This window comes from Brienomyrus brachyistius, chromosome 4 (assembly GCF_023856365.1).
Source record: "Brienomyrus brachyistius isolate T26 chromosome 4, BBRACH_0.4, whole genome shotgun sequence".
Classification (NCBI taxonomy): Eukaryota; Metazoa; Chordata; class Actinopteri; order Osteoglossiformes; family Mormyridae; genus Brienomyrus; species Brienomyrus brachyistius.
In genome coordinates this window covers 18,206,356-18,233,018 of record NC_064536.1, presented here as the reverse complement: position 1 = coordinate 18,233,018, position 26,663 = coordinate 18,206,356, and the positions used below count along the sequence as shown (strand labels likewise).

The 26,663-nt window shown below is 45.1% G+C and overlaps 1 protein-coding gene, 1 long non-coding RNA gene and 1 other non-coding gene across 6 annotated transcripts in view; 2 read left to right on the top strand and 1 right to left on the bottom strand.

Moving 5' to 3' along the window:
• The window catches only part of LOC125740126 (protein FAM110B-like), a 35,209-nt gene extending 22,882 nt beyond the window's left edge, over window positions 1–12,327 (bottom strand). Inside the window, exons 1-2 of one of the 4 annotated variants that reach the window (XM_049010947.1) lie at window positions 12,312–12,327; window positions 10,515–10,610 (exon numbers count right to left, since the gene is read on the bottom strand). The gene's annotated coding sequence lies outside the window, so the exon portion shown is untranslated. Of the gene's footprint in view, window positions 1–1,936; window positions 3,061–9,213; window positions 9,238–10,514; window positions 10,795–12,311 lie in introns of those variants that run through there. The other 3 variants (XM_049010946.1, XM_049010948.1, XM_049010949.1) reach the window with 3 other exon arrangements.
• LOC125740133 (uncharacterized) lies at window positions 9,606–19,255 on the top strand. Its single transcript, XR_007397456.1, has 3 exons — window positions 9,606–9,690; window positions 18,668–18,760; window positions 19,170–19,255. It is a non-coding gene; the product is annotated as an uncharacterized LOC125740133 (long non-coding RNA).
• trnar-ucu (transfer RNA arginine (anticodon UCU)) lies at window positions 18,275–18,368 on the top strand. Its single transcript has 2 exons — window positions 18,275–18,311; window positions 18,333–18,368. It is a non-coding gene; the product is annotated as a tRNA-Arg (tRNA).
• Window positions 19,256–26,663: the final 7,408 nt, after the last annotated feature.

Genomic DNA, 26,663 nt, shown 5'->3' with positions numbered 1-26,663 from the left:
TTTTCTTGTACATTGTTTTACTCATCTCTTCAGGCTACAGGAACCGAAGAACTTCACCAAGAAAACAAAATATCCTCCCCGAAAAACGAATCTTTTCCCAAAAACATTAAACGCTGTTCAGTTTACCAGTTACGGGCTGCTTGAATTCCTGAGCTCTACTGCTCAGACGTAAAATACAGGAATTAAAAATTAGACTGGAAAGAACGCACTCTCGTGCTCTGGTGTTGAAGGACGGCGTGACGCTGACCACGCACTTCCAGATCTGGTGAAGGACAAAGCACAGGACGACTGTACACAAGGTGCGGTTCCATGGGACGGGTGCCGACCCCTGACGCTGTCGCCTACCTGCCCCCGGAAAGCTGCTTCCTGACAGACCCCATTACTGTAAGTCTGCGTGAGCATCTGCCATAATCGCTCGCTGACATCACTGTACTCGGGGGCACAGGGGGCCACAAAGGGATGCAATACAACGGCTTAATATGGAGACTTAAGCAGCATAAGCACACCTGGTCTGAACAAATGCATGCGAGCAAGGCAGCACGTAAAGCAGTGTGTTTGGAACCTGTGTTCATGCCCAGAAGGGTGTAGGTTTGAACCCCAGAAGAAAGAACAAAACAGAATGGTAACTGAATTTTTAAAAGGATAAAAACTCAGAAACAAACATCTACACAATGCATGAAATCCTCCAGGATACGACAGAAGATAAACACACAGCTTAATTTGCAGAATCAGCACCTGCTTAAAGGTCCAACAATAGGCTCCTGATTGTTTAAACTTCCTGACTACTGTAGAATGGAAAAAGGTTCCGCATCTCAAGGTTCAACAGCCTCGTTCAACCCGTAAGTGGCCTGCCAACTTGCAGCCCTGAATCCAAGGTCTCGCTGGGTGTGAAGGCCAGGACGGGAATATTCTTGGGCGTGTTCTGATGTCACCGGGAACCAAATCCTCAGATGGCGCTTAAATTCGTTAAAGATTTAAGACTCTAATTGAATGCCGCGATCTGTTTGGTTAGATTTAGAGTGACATTGCTGAGGTCAAGTCCCCAGGAAGGTCCTTCAACAACAATGAGGACGAGCTACACAAAACTCCCTCATGTGACAAACGATGCAGCACCTCAAAATCCTAACAGTTAAATCAAACACACTGGGGGCACCTGCATGCATTTTAGTTACATTAAAATGCTCAGATGAGGTTACTCAGGTGTGTGTGACTGTATTTGTTTAAAACACACAGAGAGGTGTATGTTGGGGGGGGGGGGGGGCACAGGTGCACTGTGAAAACCGATTGGCCCCCTGATTGGCCAATTCGTGTTCATTCCTTTGTTACTCGTCACGTCAAAACGGACCACCAGCTAACAATAAGGTTGGTTCCTCTGTGTGAATTTTCTTAAAGAATCTTAAAAAAATAAAATAAAATCCCAGAATCACCCTGGACCACAAATAACCATTATAAATGACTCACCAAATTAGTATTTCAAGAAAAGAAATGTGGCTGATGATTATGAGCTATTAAATAACAGAAGTAATAGACAGAAAGCCTCCCACCAAAAGGACATAAGCTTCCCCATAAATAAAGCCGGCGAGGCTGAAGCATCTTCACGAACATCCCACACAGGCATCGACTGTCCAGCTGAAAGCCGCCAGGAGAGCATTTCCGGCGGAGTGGAAACATGACGCCCCCCCACACACACAAACAAACACATGCAGTATTAATGAAAGCTGGCTCGTCTATGGGTAAACATGCTTTCCATGTCCTTTTCGGAAAAGGGCTCACACGCAAACAGGGGGCGGGGCGGCGAGCGCGGTGGCACCTCTCAGAGACGGACTAGAGCCAGATCATCACATCGTGTGGGGGGTGTGAGCCAGCAACCATCCGGCTATGTGCGAAATGGACCCATAAACATAGGAGGAGAAGATAAAAAATAAGACACACTAACCCAGAAGGTGGAGCCAAAAACCCCATCACACGCAGACCAGTATTTTCCCGTGTCGACCCTGGAGGTTAGGCCACTGTGCCTGTAATCGGAAGGTTATTGGTTCAAACCCCAAGGTTGACAGAGTGATTTCATTATTACATCCCAGAATTTGGCTCCTCCTTGGGGTGGAGAATGTTAAATCTTAATCTTGAGCGAGGCTCTTAACCTCAGTTGCTCCAGGGACTGACTGACCCTGTTCTTTGGCTTAAAGCACCACTTATAAAACAAAATGTAATTCAAAAGCTGGTTATTTCCAGAAATCGGTAATTGCTAATCGCTAATCTCATATTAAATCAAGGAAGAGAAAAGTAAATCCAAAAGGTGGGTTCAGGAAAAAGAATCAAAATACACACATATGCCGAACAATAAGACAATTGAAGAATAAGTCAGTGTGTCGATGTGGATCCATTTTGAACTCTCTTTGGTTTCAGAACAGCATAACAAAAGATAGGAATAGTGACACTTCACAGTCATTTTTGGGGAGAAATTGTCTTTTCTCCTGTCCCGTCTTGCTCTCCATTAGACACGCAGACATTGCAGGACAGTCTTGTGGGTCATAGTCTGGGATCAGTCAATGTCCCGCACCCCTGGGGCCATTGGGGATTAAGGGCCTCGCTCAAGGGCCCAAATGAACTGAACAGGCAGTCTTACAATCACAAGTACAGCAACCAAACCCACTGAGCTAAACACCACCCCCAAATTATTTTATTTCACCATAAGGTAAAGCGAGGTGTTTATAATACTTTTATGCACCCCATAAGGATGCTCATCTCTTAGCTATCTGGCCAAGTGAACAATTAACAGTAAGCGATAAATAATAACAATGAAATAAGGAAATTCCTGCTTTAGGGATTCTGAGCATCTCAGCTAAGCGGGATGCGTTTGTCGTCCTTTAATCCTTGGCTAAGTCAGATCACAGCCGGTCAGGAGGTTAATAAAGCAGGATTTTCCTGACGGGCCCATTCGGAGAGCAGCTACACAGATATAAATCAGCAAACAGCATCGGCTGTTTCTCCTCACTCTGTCTGTAGGGGGTGCCAGGGGCTCTCCCAGAGAACCCCCTCAACCCTACTCCCCACTTAGACACGTCAGTGACTCTTCCCCATACAAAATTCCCAGAAAGCCATCAGCACCCTTTATAAAACAACCCCCCCCCTCCAATCCCCCTGGTTAATTAGCTCCCTGTCACCACCCTTGGGAGATTTAATCCTCTCCCCATCTGTCTAAATATTGACATAATGTTGCCAATCAAAAAATTAATAAAAACCAAAGCAAGGTCTCTGTGGAAAAACACACAACAGAAGCCCCCACAAACACAAAGGCATGTAGGTATCTAGCTGGGCTTCCTGGTACCAAGGGACTAGAGGAAATGGAAGATGTTGGCGGTTCTCTCTCAAGCGGTTTCTTTCAGAGTGGTACACAGGTCACGTGGGGCACCATGAAGAAGGAAGGGGTCTTACTTGAGGGTGTCAGGTCTTAGATGGCTTAAAGGGACCCCCCCTCTCCAGGAACATTTCAGGGGGAGGGCAGCCAGACCGTCTCAGTACAGGAGAAAAACAAAACATGACACGAAGATCCAGCCCAAAAAGGCGCAGAAAAGATAAGAAAGTTATAAAGAACTTCAACGTGAAGATTTTGTGGATGTCGTGGAGTCCCATCCAGTGCTTTCTGAAAGAAGGTAAGTACACATAGCTGACAGCAGCAGTCTCATTCTGAAGGTGGACACGAACTGAGCTCCAGCTGCTTAGGTTCTGGACACTGATCCTCTTGTTCATTTTTGGCAGCCGCAGTTTCAGTTCACAGCCCATATTTGTCATAGCGCTTCTTCAAAAACCCAGAATGTGACGCAGTGCACCATGGGAAAGGTGCAAGGTAGACTGGCCTCTGCTCCCGCAGCTCACCGTGAAACTCTCGGTAACCACAAAAAATGCATCTCAGCCAATATGGTTAATGTTTCGTAGCCAAACTCATGATGGCCAATAAGAAAAAAGAACGACTTCCCCTGTGGGGTCTTCCGTGACCCAGTAGGGGGTGCAGTGAGTCAGCGTGAACCCACAGCCCACGGGGGGCCCGTTGGAAGTCGGCATGCCCAGAACTGAGGCTTGAAGAGTCAGACAGATGGACCCAAATCCCAGATCACGCCAGGGGGAGGACAGTTAATCCATCCGGGAGAGGCAGAGCTGCACAGACGATCAAAACAAAAGAAGCTACCACCCTCCCCCTCCACGAAAAAAAAAACACAAATCCGTTCATATTACAGAGAGCCAGCTTACACCAGAACAATGTCTGCCTTCCAAAAATAATCCATTGATCGGTACAAGGATAAAAAAAAAATCAGACACAAAGTGCCTTTCGAGGTAGAGGGTAGCAAAAACTGCACAAAGTGCCTTTCGAGGTAGAGGGTAGCAAAAACTGCACAAAGTGCCTTTCGAGCTAGAGGGTAGCAAAAACTGCACAAAGTGCCTTTCGAGGTAGAGGGTAGCAAAAACTGCACAAAGTGCCTTTCGAGGTAGAGGGTAGCAAAAACTGCACAAAGTGCCTTTCGAGGTAGAGGGTAGCAAAAGCTGCACAAAGTGCCCCCAGCTGTGTCTCAGGTCAGTGCCAGTCCCTCCACATTTCTCCGTGAGATTGGCAGGGGCCACGGCGGGGGTCAAGCGGGTGTAAATCAAGGCCCCTCTGGGGACAGGTAACAGACATGGACTCAACACCTCGGGTAGCTCCTGATTATCTGAATCAATATCTACAGACGGGACTCATCTTAATGATGCGATGAACCACATCACTGCACGTTCATCTCGTCGCTCGCAGCTCTTAACACAAGACGACTCACTTTGTCGACGAAACACCCTCCTGGCAAAGAAACGTGCTAAGCGCACTCAGTTAGCTGACCATACTGATATCCTCATTCATTTTTTCCTTAATAAAAAAATGCTAATATTAAGAAATGCACATTATGCAGGGTGAACCGATGCACGAAGTGTGCGATATGTAAACACTTTCTCAGCCTTGCTGCCATATTGCTTGGTTAGTGTGGCAGCCGACAGAAGCATCTGCGCTAAAAGAGTCTAACATAGAGAGACACACAAGCGAAAATGACAACAGAGGACTAGACGCTCAGGCACCAGACATCTTATTGAAGTTTCAACCTCGCAGACAAAGTAATCAGGTCAGCACCCCCCCAGGCATCACAGGACATACCCCCCCCCCCCCGCCCCCCAAGCCCATAGGCAGTAGTAAAATAAAGAAATAAAACACATAAAGACCGGTCCCAGGGGGCGACTGGGACTTAACATCTTAGCATAAGCTACACATCCGCCTCAGGCCCCGACTGCCTGTCCCCAGAAGCCATTGGTCGATTTCCTCAGTTGGGCAGAGAGGCGCACGCCCGTCCTTTTGGAGAACGCGTCAATGAGGTGACAGCTGTTCCCAAAAGCGAGAACCTCAAGAGAGTCTCTGCAAAGGGTAACCAGAAGAACCATGTGATAACAGGAACCACAAACTAAAAGGCCTATCGAAGGAATTTCTCCAATTTCTGGGGATAAACCAGGTCCACGGCAGGAAGGTACCGGCACGGCCCAATCAAACACAGAAATGAATGGGATGGTCTGGCTGGGGGAAAAACAAACAAGAAAAGAGTTGAGTTTGGTGGTCATGAGTCTCAGGAATGACATCAATACTTACTGGGAGTGAAATGAAACAGAATACTTCTACAGTATACGGTTGAGGAAAAATAACTCCGAGTCTCCCCCCAGGTAGCTGGGCACCCCCTACCATACCCCCCACACGTCTACGCAGGGGGGGGGGGGTCTATTTCCCCACCCAGCACTCATTTAATGAGCTGAACGATGACTGAGAACATGCTTGTGCATGTGTGGGGGTGTTTGTGTGGGGCTGGGGAATGATAAAATGAGCTTAACCCAACTTCAAGGCATCTAGCAAGAAACTGCCCCAAGCCCAATCCCAGGATGGGACCATGGGGGGGAGGGGATAAGAATCTGTCCTGCAGTTTCCCCAAAACAAATAATCAAAAAATGCAGGAAAAAAAGAAATAGCTAGCACCCTAGACCAAAACGCACAGCATAGATTAGCGTTGTGTATTTCCGCACTCGTAGCGACTGGAACGCTGATCTCCACACAATAGCAGAGCTCAGGCCAGAAGGGTCTGTCGTCTCCAGGAGGCATATCAAGCCTGCAAAAGGCCTCCTTCAGCTTGCTTAAGCGTTTTTATAAACGCGGGGCTGTTTATCTTGGAAGGCTTAGGTGGTGTTTCGTCCTCAGCTCCATCTTAAAGTCGTCTATCAGCTACATGCTGGCGCAATCGCAAACCTTAAGAAAAAATAGCATAAAGATGGCACATTCTGAAGATTTGTGACGATAACCGCCATGGAGAAGAACATTTCAGGGGAGGAAAGTAAAGAAAAAAAAACAGTTTCAATTATACACTGAGGTTTTGCAGAAAGTGTGCATGAAAACCTTATTATGTACAGAAATCACAGACGGCTGTGAAATTTAATGGCTTAAGTTATTATCGATGGATGACTGAACAAGGGGAAGGAAACAGCTTTAACTGCGATCATCCATCACCACACATTCCCCCCCCATAACATCGTAAGTGGCAGAGATTTCCCTCAGATGCAAGCTATGGCTTCTCTTCACCCTCCACTGCAAGTAAATGCTTCAGCTGTGCTTAACGGAGCCCCCCCATTGGTGAGCTGGACCACAGAAGTTATGTTACATGCCATGCCATTGGCTGAGAGCTCACCATATGACCTACATGCCTGGCAAACGAAACACATGACTCTTCAGTGCACCGTCACATCACACCTCCAGGGTCACCAGTACCCCCGCCTCTACAAGCACTCACTCTACATCGCCCCCTAGTGTCTGTCGTCTGGTTTCATTCACATGAAAAATAGATACATTTTAAAAAGATAAAATAAAAAAATAGATAACTCATCTGTCTTCTCCACCCACCCCCACCAGTCCTGAGCTTGTACTCCTAAAAAATGCACATTCAAATACTTTTCTGAAAGGAAAAAACCTCAGCTCGTAAAAGCAAAACAACATCTAATAAGTCACGAGTACCCATGGTTTGTACGGACACCAAAAATAACAAAAAAAAAAAAAACAGAAACTCAGAAACACTCCTCTCTCACGCCGTCCCTGTTTCCACGACAGCAAACTTCTGTAAGAACACACTGTGTCTCCGGGTGGTATCCATCAAAAGGTAGGAGATGGGGGGGAAAAAAGCAATCCCTCGTTTTCGGAAAAAACAGGAAAGACCCAAAAATCTCACGCCAAGGGCGGGTCTCACTTAAAGGGCCAGAGGGAACGGCACTCCGAAAGTCCGCTGAGAGGGGTTTCTAATCGACGTGATACTCCTGTGATTCTGAGCAGGCATCCGGAAATAACCACAAAGCAGGAGGAAGTCATCGACCTGTGACTCCTGTCCTCTGGAACGCAGGTCCGTCGCTGCTCCAGCTCCGCTGACTGCATCACGCCGCCGTCTGATTTCCCGTGACTGGAGGCATCTTCCCAAACTAGCACAGTTGACACACCCCGGCATTCCCTGGCACTCATTGGATGTGACCCTCCATGGATCACAGCCGCCGTGAGGCTTCACAGAAGAGCAGGTCCCCTAATGGTGGGTAGAGTGTGCTTCTCTTCCCAACATAATTCAGACGTTTCCTCGAGAGTGATGTACACCCTGGTGGCTGGAGTGACGCTCCGAGCAAAAATAAGCAGCATGACCCGGCTGCCGGGCCACCCTTGGGTTAGAGGGAAAGTGTGAAAGCCCACAATGTGACCTCAACCTCTGCCAACTACTCCAGGCTTTCCAGACTCAGTCCAATCCAGTCCAGACACAACCCTGTCCTAACACAGACCGATCCAGACTTATTCCAGTCCAGACTCATTTCAGTCCATTTCAGATACAGACCAGTCCACATTCATTTCAGTCCAGACGCATGCCAAGCCAGTCCCAGGACAATCTGGTTTAGACTCAGTCTAGTCCAGTTCAGATTCAGTTCAGTGCAACTTGCGGTATGACACAAAAACTAACAGTTGTCCCATCAACGGCATAGCAGCTTTTATCAATAAGTACTTCATTTCAATTCATCTAGGTAAGATCCAGATATGATTGGGGTTGAAAACTACAACTTTTGGACAGATGCGGATCTCACAGCATCCAAAACAAAAATTCTAAGTTGAGCATCTCAGCAAAACTCTTATTCTCAACAAGATTTACAATGAGCAGGAACCTGAAGGACCTGTCAAGCAAGTAAGCATCAAAGTGACATATAGAGACCCCCAAAGAGAGTATTCAGTTTTTATCTTCATCCAAATGAGAATTCAGCATATTTTTAGGAAGTTCTTAATCAAACAGGCAGATGTTTGAAAGAAGCACGAAGATAAGCAGAGAGACATGTTCGTACATCAGGCTACAGCAAGAGATGAAAAGCATACTTTAAATACGTGAACAAAAATAATGAAATCAACAGGTCGCTGACTCAAACAAACATTCAAAACAGGCAATTATGAACCTCGCAACAAAAGCTTCAGCTAAATAATCAGACAATTTTACAGTTTTGAAGGTTCAGTGAACTTCTCCTACTGCTAGCAGACACTTTGTCCCCCAACGAATTTCCTACATGTCCCTCTCCAGCGAGCGACTTTCCAGGACCTACCGACAACCACGTCCGTCCTCCTGTCCAATACTGCATCCCTTCTCCCAAACACAAAGTCCGCTACACACCAATTTTCACCATCTGCACATTAGATAGCTTCAAAAACGACTCACTCGTTGATTGACGCCGTCATAGTGACCTAAAATGCAGTACTGGAAGGACTAAAACGTGTGGTTTTCAAAATGAAAGGCTTCATTATAAGCAATTGGGATTTGTGATGGTGACTTTTGGCCTGAATCTCCTGAATGGAGTCGTTTTCGAGTTGAAGTCAAAGGGGGGAGTGTTTATCAAAAGACAGAGACACAATTCAGGGCTTCAGCGCCTCTATCAGCGTGTATTTTAAACAGACGGGTCAAGCTACGCAGCAGCAGCCTCGCAGTGGCACCTCACAATTAATGCTATACCAGCTATTAGTTTTCCTAAACATGCGACGTCCGCTACAGTTTATCGTATGAGTTTTTATGGAGTACATTTCTGGAAAGGCAGACCTGCCACCGTAGACCTTTTATGGGAGAACTTTTATAGGATTACCGTAAAGCAGTCAGGAATCACCTTGACATATAGTGTCTCTTTCTGTGGACAAATAGACACCAGCTTCCAGCATGATAAAATAACTGCTATTAAAACAGGGTGGGTTCTGGACACATAAAGCCATAACACATACGGTTTGAACAACCTAACTAGGAATACAGTTTGTTCCTTTTAAAAAACGCTCGCGCTCAGATAAACACATTAAGGGGCAGAGAAACATTAACAAAAACCGAAGTCAGTCTGCTGCAGAAAAGAGCCTATTAGATGGTGAATAATGTCAGAAAAATACTTTCATTGGTGGAAGAAAATACTCTATAAAGGCGCCCAATACCAGCACAGACCCGGTTCAGTCACGGGAATCTCTTCACCTCTGCATTAACATATTATTTATTTAATATATTTAAAACCATGAAGGACATACCAAACAACTGCTATGGAATATGTTAAAGCAGAAAACGACCCATAGAGGACAGAAAAGCCACAGTTTCGGTGCATCAGGTAAACATATAAATGATCGTGCCCGAGGTGCGGCGTCTGATTGCCTTGATCTCATGCATTAAATGCGATCTGCGTGGTCTTGCGGTCTGATCGCCCGCATAAGTCACATCATCGCCTCCTCATGGTCGAGGCTTTATAGACCGGCTTTCGGAGCCTTTGCCCGCCGCCTGATCTCCCTTCCTTCATCCGTGCCGTCGTTTTGGCTGACAGCGGCGTTCGCACCCGGGGGAGTCATGCATCGATGGTCACTTTAATGAAAATTAAACATCCTATATAAATAGGACCTCTCGCACTGCAGTGCATGGCGAACGATCCCCATCCGGACCAACGGTACCGACCCAATTTCTCCACCATCTCCTTTAAAAATGTGTGACTTTCCGTGTAATGAAAAAGGTCCCCACTGTCGCCTGCACTCCACGCCGAATGCACCGCAGCGCTGCCCGGCACCCGTACCGGCGGACAGCGAACTACTAATCCAAACTTTAGTTATTTTTTAACTAAACCTAGTACATGGCAGAATGTATTTAAAAGGGATCTAAAGCGGCGTGGGATTGGGGGTCGGAAAACTGCGCCCCCTGAAATGAAAATGATGCAAGCCGGGGAAACAAGGATGCTAACGTATCATTTTTTTGCAATAAACTATTAATACTGATGTCTTTATTTTTTACCACAGGGTGGAAACAATACGGGTTCATGCTGCAAAAGGGATGTAAAATCGCACGTCCGCATCAAACAGCGCGGTTATAATTATGAAATAATTATACGCATTTACATAAGGAACTGTTAAGTTGCGATTGTTTAAAATAAAACAAAACCGGTCTTACCTCCAGCGATCGGCCAGTAGCAGGGGGAGAGATGCTGCCGAAACGCTGTTTCTTTCTAACCGGTCCGGCAGCGCTCTCCCAAGTCCCGTCAGGACCCTCCAGTTTTACCGAAAAAAAGGGGGGGAGGAGGTACTTTTTAAAGTATAAATCCCATGTCACCCTTTTAAGTACAACTCTTGTTGGACTCCGCGTATTAATTATTACTGTCTGTTACTATAAAAACCCTCTTAGAAGTATCTGTTTCAGCGCAGCGTGGGCGTTAGTAGCGCTTTTATTCTGCTGCTCACCCACGGCCTTCAAATGATACAGTCCGGGTCTCTTAAAGACGTCGAGCTCGTTTAGGCTGAAAGTCAAATTGTTAACTTACCAGGTCAATAAGTAGGTCAGCATAATGATCACTCTGTACACATATTACTCACATCACACTTCGTGAGATATTCAAACGTGTTTTTATGTAAATATGTTTAAATGCTAATGCAAAGGAAATCTTCAGTTCTATAGATTTTAACTTGCCAAAGCATCAGAAGACAACTTATCATGATGACTAGTTTCCAACTCACCAATCGTGTGTCACAAATTTGTTTTCGCGTAATATATTTACACTTGCATGAACCAGATAAGCATTTGAAAGATGGATGGATGGATGGATGGATATTGATTTTCACTGTATAAATGAAAATATCTTAAATTGTACTTAATACTTTGATGAAAAATCTATGCCATCGATGGAAAAATTAAATTATATTGCTCAGTTTTATTAACCAGTTATAGACTAAGCGGCACAACTCATAAGCACGTTATATTCCTTCATACACACACAGTATCTGAAAGCAGGGCCGTTATTCAAGGACAGCAGTAATAGGATTTCACTGCTCACCACAGGATTTGAACCCATGACCTTCCAGACAGAGATCCCGAACCCACGGAACTAAACACCAAGCCAAATACAGTTTCATTGCAATCTGGAATTGAATTGCAACCTTTAATCTACTGAGTATAACATTTAAACAGTGCTGCTGCACTAAGAAAGGAAAGGTTTGACAGGCTGATAAAATATAAACATCCTGAAAGCCATCAAACATTTTATATTTAACCTATAGAGTGCAGTTTTTGTTTTGTTTTCTTCGCCATATTATATATCGCCATTCCTAATTAATAATGATGGCGAGGCACTGCATTTTTATCGTTTAAATCATATATGAATGACTTTGACTAAATAAACATCCATCCATCCATCTTGCATATAGCCTACACGTTTTGTCCCACATAAATGGTAAAAGGCAACAGTTGTGTCGAGTAAAAATAAATCCAATGGCAAAGACTGAGTATCATTGTACTTGTCTACAGTAGGCATGAAATTATGTACCGCTCCTTAAAACTGCTTAGGTGTTTTAAATGTAACTAAGCTTGACGACTTCGGATAGATGCGTAAATTTACACCTTACAGCTCGTCCGCTCCCGGCCGATATTAAAAATAAAATATACTATATTCTCAAAAACAGAAAACTTATTCAGCGCAGTGTGTTGAGAGAGCAGCTGTCATCTTCTAACACGCTCGGTTTGCGCTGCTCTTGGTCGGCGATGAAGCCTGGTGTGGTTTTTCACTTCAATCACAGTTTGATATAATCGCGAAATTCCCCTTAAAAGTGCGTGTAATTGTGCAATATCCGTGTTTTTCTTACAACTGTGTTAACTGTGTAACTTTTGTTATCCAAGCCAAAAATATACACACCAATATATTCTGAATAGACCGTTTATAATGCTTGAAATTAAAATGTGTCGTAGAGTAAAATTTACCAGCCTTATCCCAGGTGTTTTTGAGGCGTGAGTCCTGCTCGTGTGCGTAAACATGTTTACTGGATGTGGACACCGGGTCAGACAGGAAGTGAGCTCGCCAGTCCTGTACCGACTTTAGCCACAGCTTGTTGCCCTGATGGAAACTTGAAGACCTTTTTAAGATCATTCAGCCAGAATCTTCTGGCAACTTCCTTCTTCGTGCAGTGTGCCACTGAATGCTCACTGATGCACATACAGGTTCAGGTGTGCAGCTGCGGGTTCAAACCATGTATTTTCATGGAGCCCCTGAGGGTTTGGGGGGGGGGGGGGTGGGGGTGCCTTTTGGCTGCACACTAAAGACATGCCTTCCTTATTTAGGGGGTGCTGAAGCAGCATGTGATGCTAACCAGCTCTGCTAGCTACAATCTCCAGACTGAACTCGCTGACTATTTATTTAGTTGGGGGGGCAACGTGACTTTCTGAGAATAACAACAAAACCTGCCCTTGCAAGTGCTTCAGCCGACTGCCGGCCAACCAATGTCATCCCTAGATTTCAACGCTAGCCTAGGGGTATTTATCAGTTTGCATTCTTGACCATTCTTGTATTCTCCGTACCTGATAGACAGCATCTTCAGTTTCATTCCCAAGAATAGAAGTATGGAGGACGGTAAAAAAAAAATCCCTGGATGTCATTCTTGCCTCGCACCAGATATCAAGGATACATCGGTATCATTCTCTCCAACGGGAACAATCCCATGATTCATCGCGTCCCAGTTCGTTCATGGGCGGCAACTTAGCAAGAACGCCCTTGGCAAGAACACAAGTATGTTCTTTGCATTCTTGGTATTGATAAACATGATAGCGCAGTAGGGCCCATTCCTGAACTTTCCATAAGACTGGGCTGCTGCCTGTTAGGCTTAAAAACACCCGATTGAGGCCCAAAACCTGCGTGCCCCTCCTGCCGGGTGTCTGTGGGAGGCACGGAGAAGAGAAGCTTTTCACTTTGGGGAGACTTTCCCTCATGGTTACTAAGCAACTGCTAAATGGGTTGAAAATTAGAACCGTGGTTGTCAGGCAAAAGCTGCTCTAATATCCTACACGCCACAATTATTGCACTTATCAGTGTGAAACGCAAAAGGCAGCTGACTATGCTTTGGCCCACTGATGAATATTGACGATGATATCATTACAATATTGTATAGATTTGTTAAGTGTTTAATTCAATGCTAATTCAGGTGGCCCAGCAGCCCCACAACTCCAGGGTTGCAGGTTCAAATCAAACTGGTGTTTTGCATTTGACAGACAGTGGACGTCCAACAATATTTTTCTCTGTTAAAATGTGTTTTTTCAAGAAAAATACCCCGAGGTTGGCTGTACCAGCAGCAGTTAGAGTGTGGGTTAGCACATTTACGCTGGAAGGTTGTGTGGTCATGACCTACTAGAGCAACTGCTCTCCCTGTAAATATCTAATGTATAAATAGGCCATGGATAAAAAGGGTGCTGTTTAGATAACATTAGAAGATCTGAGTATATAAAAATTCACAATTCTTGCTCAGAATTAATAATTATTATGGTTTATTTACACAACAGCAAGCAACCTTGTGATTCATTCATATTAGAGTAAGATTTAATGTATCTGTGCAACCGATGGAATTCACAGCTGAGCAGATAATCATGCAGCACTGACTGGCTAATAGTTTATTCTATGGGTGAAAACATCTTGACCAGATTATCACTACAGGGGGCGATGGAGTGAATGGGACAGGGGCCTGGACCATACCTCCACATTCTGGGAGCATTACATAAACACAAATTAACACTCGGCCTGCAATGTAAAATACCAGCCAACCAGATTTAGTATCCATATGATATGCCTGAGTTACATTTAGCAGACACTTTTATCCACACTGTTTCATTAGAGAAAGCGGGTCCAGACAGTTCCTGCTTTCAAAGGGGGCTGGAGGGCCTTGCTCAAGGTCCTAAACGTGAAATCACTCCAGGATTTAAACCAGTGACCTTCTGATCACAGGCTCAACATCCTCACTCACTGAGCCATGCAACACTTTCAAAAGGACTGAGTGAAGACTAGTAATCACTGTAACCCTTGAGGGCTACCCACCCGCTAGACCCTAGGGGTTTGAACTTTTTGGGAGTGTGCGATGAGTTGGAGGCCCATCCTGGGTTATTACCTAAGTCTGTTCATGTGGGTCGTTCTGCTGTTCAGCAACTGCAGGTACTGTCAGGTACACAGATGACCTATCAGCATGGTCTTAGTTCCTGTTTGTGTTAAAGTAGCCCTTTCGCTTGATTTGACTACATGAGTTAGATGTGACAAGTGAGCATGCTGAGGTCACCTTCTCGCAAAAAAAAAAAATAACTCTACAGGTCAAGTGAAGCAGTTTGACCTGAACCAGCTAAATGAAAATGATTGATTGCACCAGGCAGACTCTTAAAGGTCCTGCCAACTCAATTAATAATGTTTTATTCTTGTAATTGCTGTAATTACATTTATTGGATTATTTCTAAGTGTTCTTCTGGATGAGAAGCTCTTAGGAAGGGGGCACATTTATCAGCTTTTACGGTCAAAGGTTTCAACACCAGAATCACCAGCTGTGAACCATTTATCGCAAGCAATGTCCACTATGGAGGAAACACAGACAAACAGTTCCCAGAGCAATTGGGTGGGGGGGGGGGGGGGGAGGCAAGAGAATAACATTGAAGTGATTTTGCTAACCCTGGGATTTAAACCAACCACCTTCAGATCCCAAAACCAGCATCTAAACCCACTGAACCACACGTCACCCTTGTGAGGAGCCTGCGAGGGCCGTGGCAAACTGAGTGGGTTCATCTGAAGCTCACTCTGGTAGACATGCGAGAAGCTGAAACTTCTCTTAGAAGCGTCGCTCAGGGACCACCCAAATCCACGACACGGGGTTGAAACAAAGATGAGATGTTGAGAAACGTGTTCTTCGATTGAGAGACCGCTTCAGCCCATCCTACACCTTTATTCTTCCTGCCCCCCTCCTCAGTACCCCCTTCCCCCGCACAGCCGGCTGTGTCAGTGTTTAGCAGATCAGTCAGACCACACTCCCAGATATCTGCTTGGGGGATAACGTGTGAGTGTGTCCTGATGGATTGGCTGCTCACCACTATTCCTGGCAACTTTCTTTTGAGTGGGAGGTGTGTGGCCTTTGTACTTGTGATCGGAAGGTCGCTGGTTTGAATCCTCTTCATACCAGACTAATCACATCTCAGGTGGGCCAGTGACCAAGACCCTTAATCAAACCCCCCCCTCCCCACTAAAAAAAAATGCATCAAGGGTTCTAGATAAAAGGCTGACCTTGTTCTCTGACCAGGAGCTTCAACCACCTTTGTATGTGTTACAGGAGAGCATGATGGAAAGATCAGTGAAAACTAATATGTTCTCATGTGCTTGTACAGATGAAAAAACTGCTTCATTTCACCGATATATATGATTACAGCTATTATATGGCCAAAGGTATGTACAGTAGATACACCAATTAATCAGAGGAGTTTCCTATTTAATCCACACACACACTGCTGATACAGATGTATAAATAAGCACACAGTTACACAATATCCTGCAACAATCATTACCAGCAGAATAGGTGGTTGTTGTACAGGAGAACATAGTGACTATCCACTTGGCACATTCACAGAAGCCTTCTTTCCAAAAAGTGAGTTTGCCACATTTCTGCTCTGCTAAAGCTGCTCTGGTCAACCGCAAGTGAAGTGACTGTGAAGGTCAAAACATCTGGGAGAAAGTTCAGCTGTGAAGTGGTCGGCCACACGAGCTCGCGGAAAAGGACCCGATCACCCAACATCAATACACTTCCGGAACGCAGCAAATCCATCAGTGTTCCAGCATCTAATGGAAAGCCTTCACAGAAAAGTAGCGACTATTAGAGCAACAATGAACTGACCAACTTCATATCAATACCCTTGATTTCGGAATAAGATGCTGCACAAGCTGGTGTCCACATACTTTGGTTATATTGTACAAAAGAATTAATGCAGATTTGTGCTTTTAAGGAGATTATGAAACATGCGCCATGGTATTTTAGCTAACAATAAAATGAGACGGACTTCAGCCGAATGAATTCTCTCAGACGTACCAGGATCCAATCCGTAATCTGATCCCAAGAGTTACTTCGTATGCTCACATCCAAGGGCTCGTCATTCATATTTCCTAATTTGATGTGGATGTTGGAACTTGTTCAAAGCCTCTGCCCCCCACCCTTCCCAAAGTCAAAACACATAAAAAGCCACATAAATATTAATTACCGTCCAACGTGGGTTCTAAGGGACCGTTTGACCTCTCACACGTTCAATAAACATCACGCTCTACTGAAAGCGGCTGCTTTGACCCCTGTGACCACCAGCGAATTAAACAAATACACTATTTACGAGTCATGTGTTATTTACATTGAGCTTCATAGGGTCTGCGCTACAGGGAGTATCTGCAGAGCGACGGCGCGATGTGATTGATTTATTTTTTTGCTGGGGTCACGCCCCCCCCTCGGCTCCCGAGAGGAATCGCCCGCCTGGGTTTTGTGCTTTTCTCACAGGCTTGAGAAGTCACTGCCCCAAGCTCAGGGTCACGCTTTTGGAAGCTGTTCTGCATCTGTGATGTAAGAGGAACCGGGACTTGGGAAAATGAGTGGATCTGTCTTTGGAAAAGTATGAAAGCATAAAGATATAAACCCACAGGGGAGAGTGTCGTTCCCCTTTACAAACCAGTCCAAGTAGTCATCATCCCAAGCAGTCTACTGGGGGACTGTGATCGGAAGGTTGTTTGTTCAAATCCAGTGGTTGGCAAGGTGATATCACTGTTGGACTCCAGATAAGGAATCTTAAACTCCCATTGCTCCAGGAACTGGCTGACCCTGGTAGTTTAAAAATACTTTTTCTCTCTTCTTTAAAAAAATTCACTGTTGCAGTTTTGTAAAATGTATAGTCTTCTTAGCTTCTTCTTCTTACGTTTTTTTTTTTAGCCTCCAGCCACCACTGATCTGCTACTAGGCAGAATAAGTGTGCATGTTTCATTTGAGTTTTCAGGTTGACGGTGAAACATTCTTAATGGGTGTGACTTTGACTTTGTTCCTCATAATTAGCCAAAAACGACTGTCCCTGGACAGTTTCATTTACACGGTAAGTACAGATGATATCAGGGTTGTTATAAAGCCTCCTGTACCTGACAGTGGGTGCATTCAGTTTCTCCTTTTTAAACATATTGTTCATGCAGGCTTGACTTGCTGTGTGATGCCAAAAAAAACGAATCCAAAGCGTTGACTAAATATGAGCTGCGGTGATTCTGTTTCAGCTCCTTAATCGCTTTTGACAATGTACAGGGAGACATGTTGAAAAGGCCTCAAGTTAATGGGCTCATTTCCCATAGGTTAGAGGGGCTGGTGTGTAACTTGGTGGGTTAAGCTGCTGTGTCTATGGTAGGAAGGTTACAGTTTCAAACCCCATGGTCAGCTTAGTGATGTTGCAGTTGGGCCCCATTGTAAGGCCCTTCCTGCAAGTTCCCTGCAGGTTAATGGTTGCAGCCTGTTAGGCAGTGTGTTAGAATGCTGTGCTGGAAATCCAAAGGTTGCTGGTTTAGATCCCACTGGCAGATTTCTCTCCTGGGCCATTGAGCAAGGCCCTAAAATCCCATTAGCAGCAGGGAGTGTCTGATTCTAGATTCATCAAAATGTGTGACTCTTTAGATAAAAGCTTTGACCGCTTTTAAAGGTTCCTGACAATATTAAAGCCTTGTTACCCTGATGCGAGGATACTCTACCACCAACGGAGTCAACGTGCCGCAGTCATTTTCATATGTTATTTTTCATCTCCAGTCCTTCTTGTTCTTCTTTCCCATAAAAAAGGACTGTGTGAAAAAGACAGAGACCAAATCCACATGCCAAGGACCGCCTCCTCCTTCCCTCAAAACATCAAGAGTCACTCAGTCCCATGTGGGCTCTGTGGCACAATGGATAGTGTGTTGGACTTCTAGACTTTCTCTGGGGTGAGGCCATTCAAAGGTTGTGGGTTCGAGTCCCACCAGAGTCGTTGTGTTTTTTGGGGAGATGGTGATTGGAAGATTGTCCATTCAAATCCCTGCACTTGCAGACTGACTGCTGTTGGGCCCTTGAGCAATGCCATTACCCCCTGAAATACTTCAGAGGCCCCATGTCAGGCCCCAAGCTTCACTCCTCACTGTGTATGTCTCAGAGGAGAGCATGGTGTGATATGTATAAAGAAGTGTTCCAATGTAATGCTACTTTAGCAAATGCCGTGCTTCCCTTTGTCTTATTTCCTTAATAACTGATTACAGGTGCTGTGTTTTCCGACCCCGTCCCCCTTTCCAGAACATTCCAGAAAGTAAAACCGGCCGCCATTTTCCCACCATATTTTGCCGTTGTTGTGTCTGCCTGCTGCCCGGCCTTCACCCTCCCTCACAAGTGAGTCAGTTCTGTTCGACTTGACACTCCAGTGCAGGGTGGTGGGGGCAGTGAGAGAGTCAGGGCCCCCTTACATGAAGACTCTGGGGGGGTTGGCAGTGTAGTGAATCATACTCACAAGCAGGCACCTTCTGCTAGCGATTGGTTAATTAGTTCCAGAGAAACATCCAGTTTTTCTTTTTTTTTTTGTTTTTTTAAACATCACCTGAAAGCAGTGGCTAAGCAGGGTCTGCTGGGCCTGTGAATGGAAGGTTGTTGGTTTGAATCCCAGAGTCAGCCAAGTGACTTCAGCATCGGGCCCTGGAGCTCAGCCTGTAACCCCCATCTGCTCCAGGGACTGTCTGATTCTTCTCTCCTTGTGTCACATTGGAAACAAATGCCATAAATGACAAACTTCTTCTGTTCTCAGATCAGTTTTTTGCCTGAATGGAAATAAGGTTACCGAATCTCCCAGGTTTCCCCCTCGCCTGAATGTCACCTGCTGTACATGTCCGCGACACAAGGCATTGGTAAGCAATGATACCTCCAAATGCTACCGTCCACGGTTACCCACAATGCCTCTGGGCTCTCACCCTGTGTGAAGAATATGTTGCGCGTCGTAGAAATGCGTTTCAGGGAGAGCAGGATCAAGGAAGTGTTCTGCAGTGCAACTGCAATGCAGCAGCTGAACAGAAGGCAGCCAGCTTCAGACATCGCCGTGGCAACGCTGCCTAATAACCCTGGGAGCAGGGTTCCGGAAAATACTTAACGTATGAGCTCACTGGCTGGGAGAGATATGGTGCGTAACGGGGTTTGTTTTCTCAGCAGGCCCTATGTAATGATTTCACTGCCCCTTCGGCCTGTCCTTAAAGCAGTTTTACTCAGAATTATGTCTGCAATGAAAAAAGAAAAACTTGCAGCAAGAGTTTGAAGATTCTGACATGGGTGAATGATGTCGTGGCTTCTCAGCATGTTCATGCTGTGTCTGTAAGCAATCCGGACCAATCCACACACACACACACACACACACACACACAAACAGGCATAAAAAGGCACTAATTAGTTAAATGGCATAAAAGACAAATCACAACAACAGAGAAGTGATTTTTACAGAAATTTGCAATGAACAGCCAGTAATCTGGGAGAAAAAAAATACTGTGAGCAAACCTAAAAAGAATTTATAACTGAATCATAAATTGCACCTAAATGACACACACGCACACGCACACGCACATGCACAAGTTAGTAATTATATCTTTGTGGGGACTCGCCATTCATTTCTATGGGGAAAACTCTAATCCCTACATGACAACCTTAACCCCTACCCAGCCTCAACTTTAACCATAAGTAACCAAACAAAATACAAGGCTTTTTTAGTTTTTTGATTGCAGGCACAGATCTGTGTGGGGACCTGAAAAAGGGTGCCCACGACGTCAAAATAATAGGTTTTTATCACATTGTAGAGGACATTTGGTTCCCACAGTGTAATATAAACATAACACACACACACACACACACACACAAATACAATGCACACCCAGAAGACATAACATGGTCACTTTAAACTTGAAGCATTTGCTCCCCCCCCCCCCCCCCCCCGCAACCCCATCACAATTTAAATGAACACTAATTAGTTTAAATGGTGTTTTCATTAAGTTGGACCCCACCCCATCCAATAAAGATGCCCCCCTTTTCATAAACATGACATTCCCGTACACAGACAATCTGTGATCTTTTCCCCAATGTGCAGGAGCATTACTACAGTTGTGCATGCAGGCCGGGGCGAAGACAAAACTCAAGAACCCCGAAAGCTGTGGGCTCTGCATTTCCTCACAAAGCGGGCTGAGCCAGGCGCTCCACCGAGATAGCCAGCCTCCAGCGGGACGGCGACTCCCCGCGGGGCGATAATCTATTTCCTGGACTCTCCACCACGCTGAGTCAGCGGTTTGTCTTCCTTCCCCCGTTCACCTCAGCAGGGAACACTGCTCTCTGGTTTCTCAACTTCTCTGGCAAGAAGGATGTGTCCCGTCCAAAGGAACCAAGGAGAACGTCAGGGCTTCTCTTGTTTTACTAGAAAGAGATATTTCTGCGTGCTCAGCAGTATTATGGGATAGCACTGGGGAGACCACGGCGTAACCCTGTAAATCTGTTTTTCAGTGAGATTCTTGAGATTGCAGACAAATAATGTGAAAAAATACATCACTGTCAGTTATATGGGATATTTACTCCGGTTGATTTGAAAGAGATATTTTTACTACTTGTGTAACAGGTATCGATTATGATATTGATTACCCTGCAGATCCAGGAAAGCGTCATAGAAGTCATGCTTGCACTTTTATTTTCGTATCTTATGTTTTGTATGTTCAGTTCAGCCCTGCGCTGCCTGGGGTAGGATCCAATGTACTCAATCACAACCCTGACCGGCATAAGTGGCTGGAAGATATATAGGCGGATGGATGGATATTTATGGCCTGGCAGCTCACTGGCTCAGTACTTGGAACTGTAGCCTCCCACCTCCCAGGTGGTGGATTACATTCTCTGCATCTCAGTGTCTGTGGGGTTTGCACATTTTCCTCCTGTTTACATGGGGTCTAAAAACACATTTAGGTGGCATGATGTCTCTACATTGCACTTAGTGTGCCCGTTGTGCACAAGGTCATAGTGAACCTGGAGTCTATCCCAGAATGCACAGGGCAGGGGGACACCCTGGATGGGATGCCAGTCCATCACAGGGCACCAGGCAGGGGGACACCCTGGATGGGATGCCAATCTGTCACAGGGCACCAGGCAGGGGACACCTTGGATGGGATGCCAGTCCGTCACAGGGCACAGGGCGAGGGACACCCTGGACGGGATGCCAGTCCATCACAGGACACGAGGCAGGGGGACACCCTGGATGGGATGCCAGTCCGTCACAGGGCACCAGGCAGGGGGACACCCTGGATGGGATACCAGTTCATCGCAAAGCACACCCAAACCAATTCTGAGGTCCCATTTCATTGCATGCATGTCTTTGAATACCCATGTATCAAGGGGACTGCATACAAACCCCAACCTCAAAAAAGTTAGGGTCAGGGGTCAAATTCCCCCAATCCTAGAGGCATGAAGTGACAGCACCACCCACTGAGCCACTGCTCCTTATTTTGAAAACTGATCATGGGAAAATATATTTTTCAAGGACAGCTTATAAATCCTACTTTGTAGCCTCATGACAAATCTTTCAAGGGAGAAAATAAAGGCAGTCAGCGTTGGAAAGAGAGAAAAGCTACAGTCGTCCAGGAATCAAATGCAGATGGTTCAGTCCATGAGAAGCTAACGATGTTTAATACCATAGCCTCCCCGAGCCTCTATTCTACATATGGAACTTGTTAGCGATTAGCTTTGTGCTCCTGAAGCAGAACGAAGGATGTTCAGGAGCAACACGGCCATTCCAAGACCCCGTCACAAGCCCCCTGCTGAGATGTTCACGTCAAACAATTTTTAAACTTGCTTATTATGGCTCAAAGAGTTTGCTGATTGATGTGGCCTGGTACATTAGCGAAGTGAACAGGGCTTAGCGCCTAGCTGAAGGGCATGACGTTTATACTCAGACTGCAAACCACCCAGCTCCCAATCCTTATGCAATTGTTCTACATTCATTTAGCAGAGACTTTTATCCAAAGTGATGTATATTTTCAGAAATAGTAGACAGCCACTTCCTGGAGGGATTGGGGTTAAGGGCCTTGCTTAAGGGCAAAATCATTCTGCCAAACACAGGACAACCTTCAAATTGTGGAATTTGAACCAATAACCTCCTGAACCCACGATTCAAACCAACAACCTTCTGATCACTACAGCCTACCCTGCAGAGCCACAAGCTGCTTCATTAGCTACACTGCTTATTCTGTATGTATACATTACAGGGAAACAGCTGGATTCTGAAAAAGGCCCTAGAGTATGGATTCAAGGAAAATGTTTCCAGATAAGGGCCCCAATTAGCAAAAATATCCTTACAAAATAGTTGTAGTGCTCAACATAGTATATTCATGTAAAGAAATAAATGAATTCTTATTGATAAAGAAACAGAAAGTTTAACTGTAATGAAATGGCAGATTATACCCCTAAATGGCTAATGTGTGAGATATTTAATAACCTGCCATCCTTAATATATGGTGTTCAATCCCAGGGGGCTTCAGCACATATAATAACTGTGATTTACTCAAGCGTGACATTCCGAAGTGCTTTCCAGCCATTAACGCTTTTCAATTCTCTTCAGCAGCCTCCCACAGTCAGCATGTAAGATGCCGAAAAAGTGTAACTTATTTTTATTAAATGCTTCATAAAATAAATTAAGACCAAGCTTTTTATGTCTTGAAAAGTTTGTTGTATATCTATCTATCTATCTATCTATCTATCTATCTATCTATCTATCTATCTATCTATCTATCTATCTATCTATCTATCTATCTAAACGTGAAACATTCAAGTGAAAAAAATTCTCAAACCTGTGATGAGCACAGACTGTGAATTAACTGATAAGTAGGACATGGTGATTAGCTCTTCTACATATACTAAATCCGCGCTGACGTATGAGTTGTGGATCTTAATTTCACGGGATGATAAATGGCAAGTATTATTCAAATAGCATCTGCTAATGGAAACAAACTCTATTCAGAATTTCACTTTATTGAATTATTGAAAATTTGCTTAGAATTTGCATAAACAGCTACTTTGACTCCTTAGAATAATGGCATGTTATGCATTACAGTTTATAGAACTGCTTTTGTTTCTCTGTTGAACTCTGTAGCTGAGGACAGAAAAGCTCTCAGATCACAGGGAACAGCTCTGAGTGTGTGTCATGGGAAGCAGTGAAAAGTGCTACCGGAAGAGGGTGTGTATGCTCTGGGGTCAGGGGACTGGCCTGTGGGGGATTGTTAAAGGTACAAAAGCTGTCACTTTCTGTGAAAACAGAAAGAGGGAGAGAGATGGAGGGAGAGAGAGCAGAGGCTCCGCCCACCTTTGTCTTTTGTTAAAGTCGGAAATGTCCTGGTGTTTGATGTGCTATCCCAAGCCCATAGTACCCCATGGGAACCAACAAGCTCCCGGTTCCATGCACCGAGTTCCCCGTAAAGGAACCAGAACCCTGGCCCTGAACCTGAATGCTACGCTGACCCCTCTCGATCACCTGCTCGGCACTGATCCTCCTCGCATGCGACGCTTCACGATCCACCCTCCCCTGGCACTCCTAGTGCTGTCGAGTATTTTCCTAACCTGCTCCCAACTGGACGGATCACGGGAATGATTCTGGAAAGCAGCCCCATTCAGAGAGTCAACCAATCAATCAATAAATCAGTCAATCGGTCAACCAGCTAACCAACCAAACAATGACTCACTCACTCAATCAATTAATTATTCAATCAACAGACCAAAGTTTTATTTGCCACAGACACAATTAAACTCAGTACAGTGCTCGGTGAAATGCTTGATTGCCGGACTCCAAGTGACTGACTGTGAAACAGAGAACATAAGTTTAATGTTAAACATTAATCAATAACCATGGATGTCCACAAACAGCGTGCAATTAGCAGTATAGTATCAGGTGTAGTGCATAGAATTATATGAGCAAATAAGTTGGTATTTGTATATGTGAGATGTACAGTGGGAGTTTGTATGGTACTGAGCATGCATACCTGCCGGGAGGGGGGTCCAGAGCCCCCCGGGGGGGCGTGTTCTTGTGCTTCACCCTCTGGTTGGGAATGATGCAAACTAACAGGCTCCTCCCTCACAGGAAGGGCAGTTATCTCACCATCTGTACTCTTGGCTGCAGGGACACTTTCTCCCCCTACACCCCTACTGGAAGTGCGTGGGTAGCGAGGTGGGGCCCCCTATGGACCAGTCAGGGCATAATTTGATCCAAAAGTCGGTCGGTGTAACCTAAGACTCCCAAGAGGGTTTCCACTCAGAAGACTGGGAATGCTGCCATGTTTGAGACTCAATGGGGTATAAGCGAGGTCTTTTGAGAAAGTCTTAAAGCCTTTAAAAACTGAATGGGTAAATTAAGAATATCATGCTGAATAAAGGCCATTTGCGTAGGGGGCTCAGTGGGCGGCATTGTCACCTCACACTTCCCGCCTCCGCTCTCTTCCAGGGCTTCGCATGCTGCCCCAGCACTGTGTGGGTGTCATTCAGGTTCTCTAGGTTCCTCCGCCAGTCTAAGGGCCTGAACTTAGGAGAACCGGTGTCTCTGAACATCCCATTGTGCATGTTTCCCCAGTGACTGGCATCCTACCCAAGGTGGACCCATTGTCTGGAATAGGCTCCAGGCTCCCTAGAAACGGTAAACTGGGTGGGCATCCATATTTACTTATTATTACATTTGCATTGATTTATATTAGGAAGCAGGGTCCGACAGTCCTTGGTGGGATTAAACGACTTGCTCGAAGGTCCAACAGTAACATCACTCTGTTGAGCACAGGATTTGAATCAATGATGTTCCAATCACAGGCACAAACCTAACTTGAATTTATATGGTACTGTGTGCTTCAGCCGGTCAAATTATTTCTTCCTAGCTACAGCCACCACCCCCCCTCACCTGTGTCCTTACTATGTTTCCCAGTTTTCAACTGGTGGCTTTGATTTCCCTCCACAGACCAAAGCGGTACCATCTGGGGAAATCTGGGTCATCACCGAAAACAACTAACCTCCACTCTCTGTGCTTAATAAAATAAAGATTTTTTTTCACTCTGTTACGGAATAGTCATGCCAGGTTAGTAGGATCACTTCCCGTACTCAGGCTAGGCGGGGTCATTCCAGAAAGATCTTCGGCCCATCACCATTTAGGGCAATGTATGATTAATCTCCACAACCAGGGGTGTATACAGGGGCGGGATAACAGGGGCACTGGCCCCAGCTGAAAACTGATTGGCTGCCAGAATGCTGCATCACCTGTCTTTCGCCAATTCAAAGCATTTTATTGGCTAATGATAAGGTTGGCCCCATTGTAGGTATTATGGCTCCTCTTGTGCCCCCCCACCATAAAAATCCTAGAATCGCCCCTTTACACAACATTCTGGAAATTTCTGTATAAAGGCGAACAGCACATCTCAGACTAAAACAGAAACCCTGCAGTGCGATTCCATGCAGTTCATTACAGCTCAGCATTTAGCTGATTGGGCGTGTCACATGATGTGTCACATGACACCGAGACTTGCTGAGGCCATTTTGTTGTCTTAAAAATAACATTGCATAAATAACAGTCAACACCATAAAAAAAAAAAAAAATTTAAATAGCTCAGATGCACATTATATAATTAAATGAAGTGACTGACTGTGTTTTAGTCAGCAACATAATACCTTGCGCAAAGGTTGTGTGTGACTCAAGTTTGTTGGTTCATATCCCACAGTCGGCAGAGTGACGTTACCATCGGGCCCTTAATTAAGGCCCTTAGCCCCGAATTGATATAGGCACTGTCTGACTCTTCTTTCACAAAAAAATGTTTGTTACTTTGAGTAAAATTGCTTTCTTAATGTAAGTATTCTGTAAAACATTAGAGTACAGCCAAGAGGTAATTAGCAAAATAAGAGTAACAGTAAAAGATACTATAAAGTATTTTAATAGGCTTAGGTTCTTACAAGTGTCTGAAGGTGCACTGCAGGAAACTCCATTCTGTTGTCAAATATTGTTCCAAAGGAGTCCTTTTGGGGGGGGGGGGGCTGTGATCTAGTAAGTTGGCTGTATGGTTTACCTTGCTTCAGTTTAGTGTCTGTCTTCTAGAAGGTTCCAGCCCCACTGGGATAGCAATGATTTGCTGTAGGATGGGCGTGATCCCTCAGAATTGGGTTTGTAGTTTTTGGCTTTGCCTCTCCAAAAGGGGTAAGAGAACCTACATCCAGCCAGGAGAATGAACCCCATAACCCCCCCCCCCTCTTCAACAGGGGAAATAAG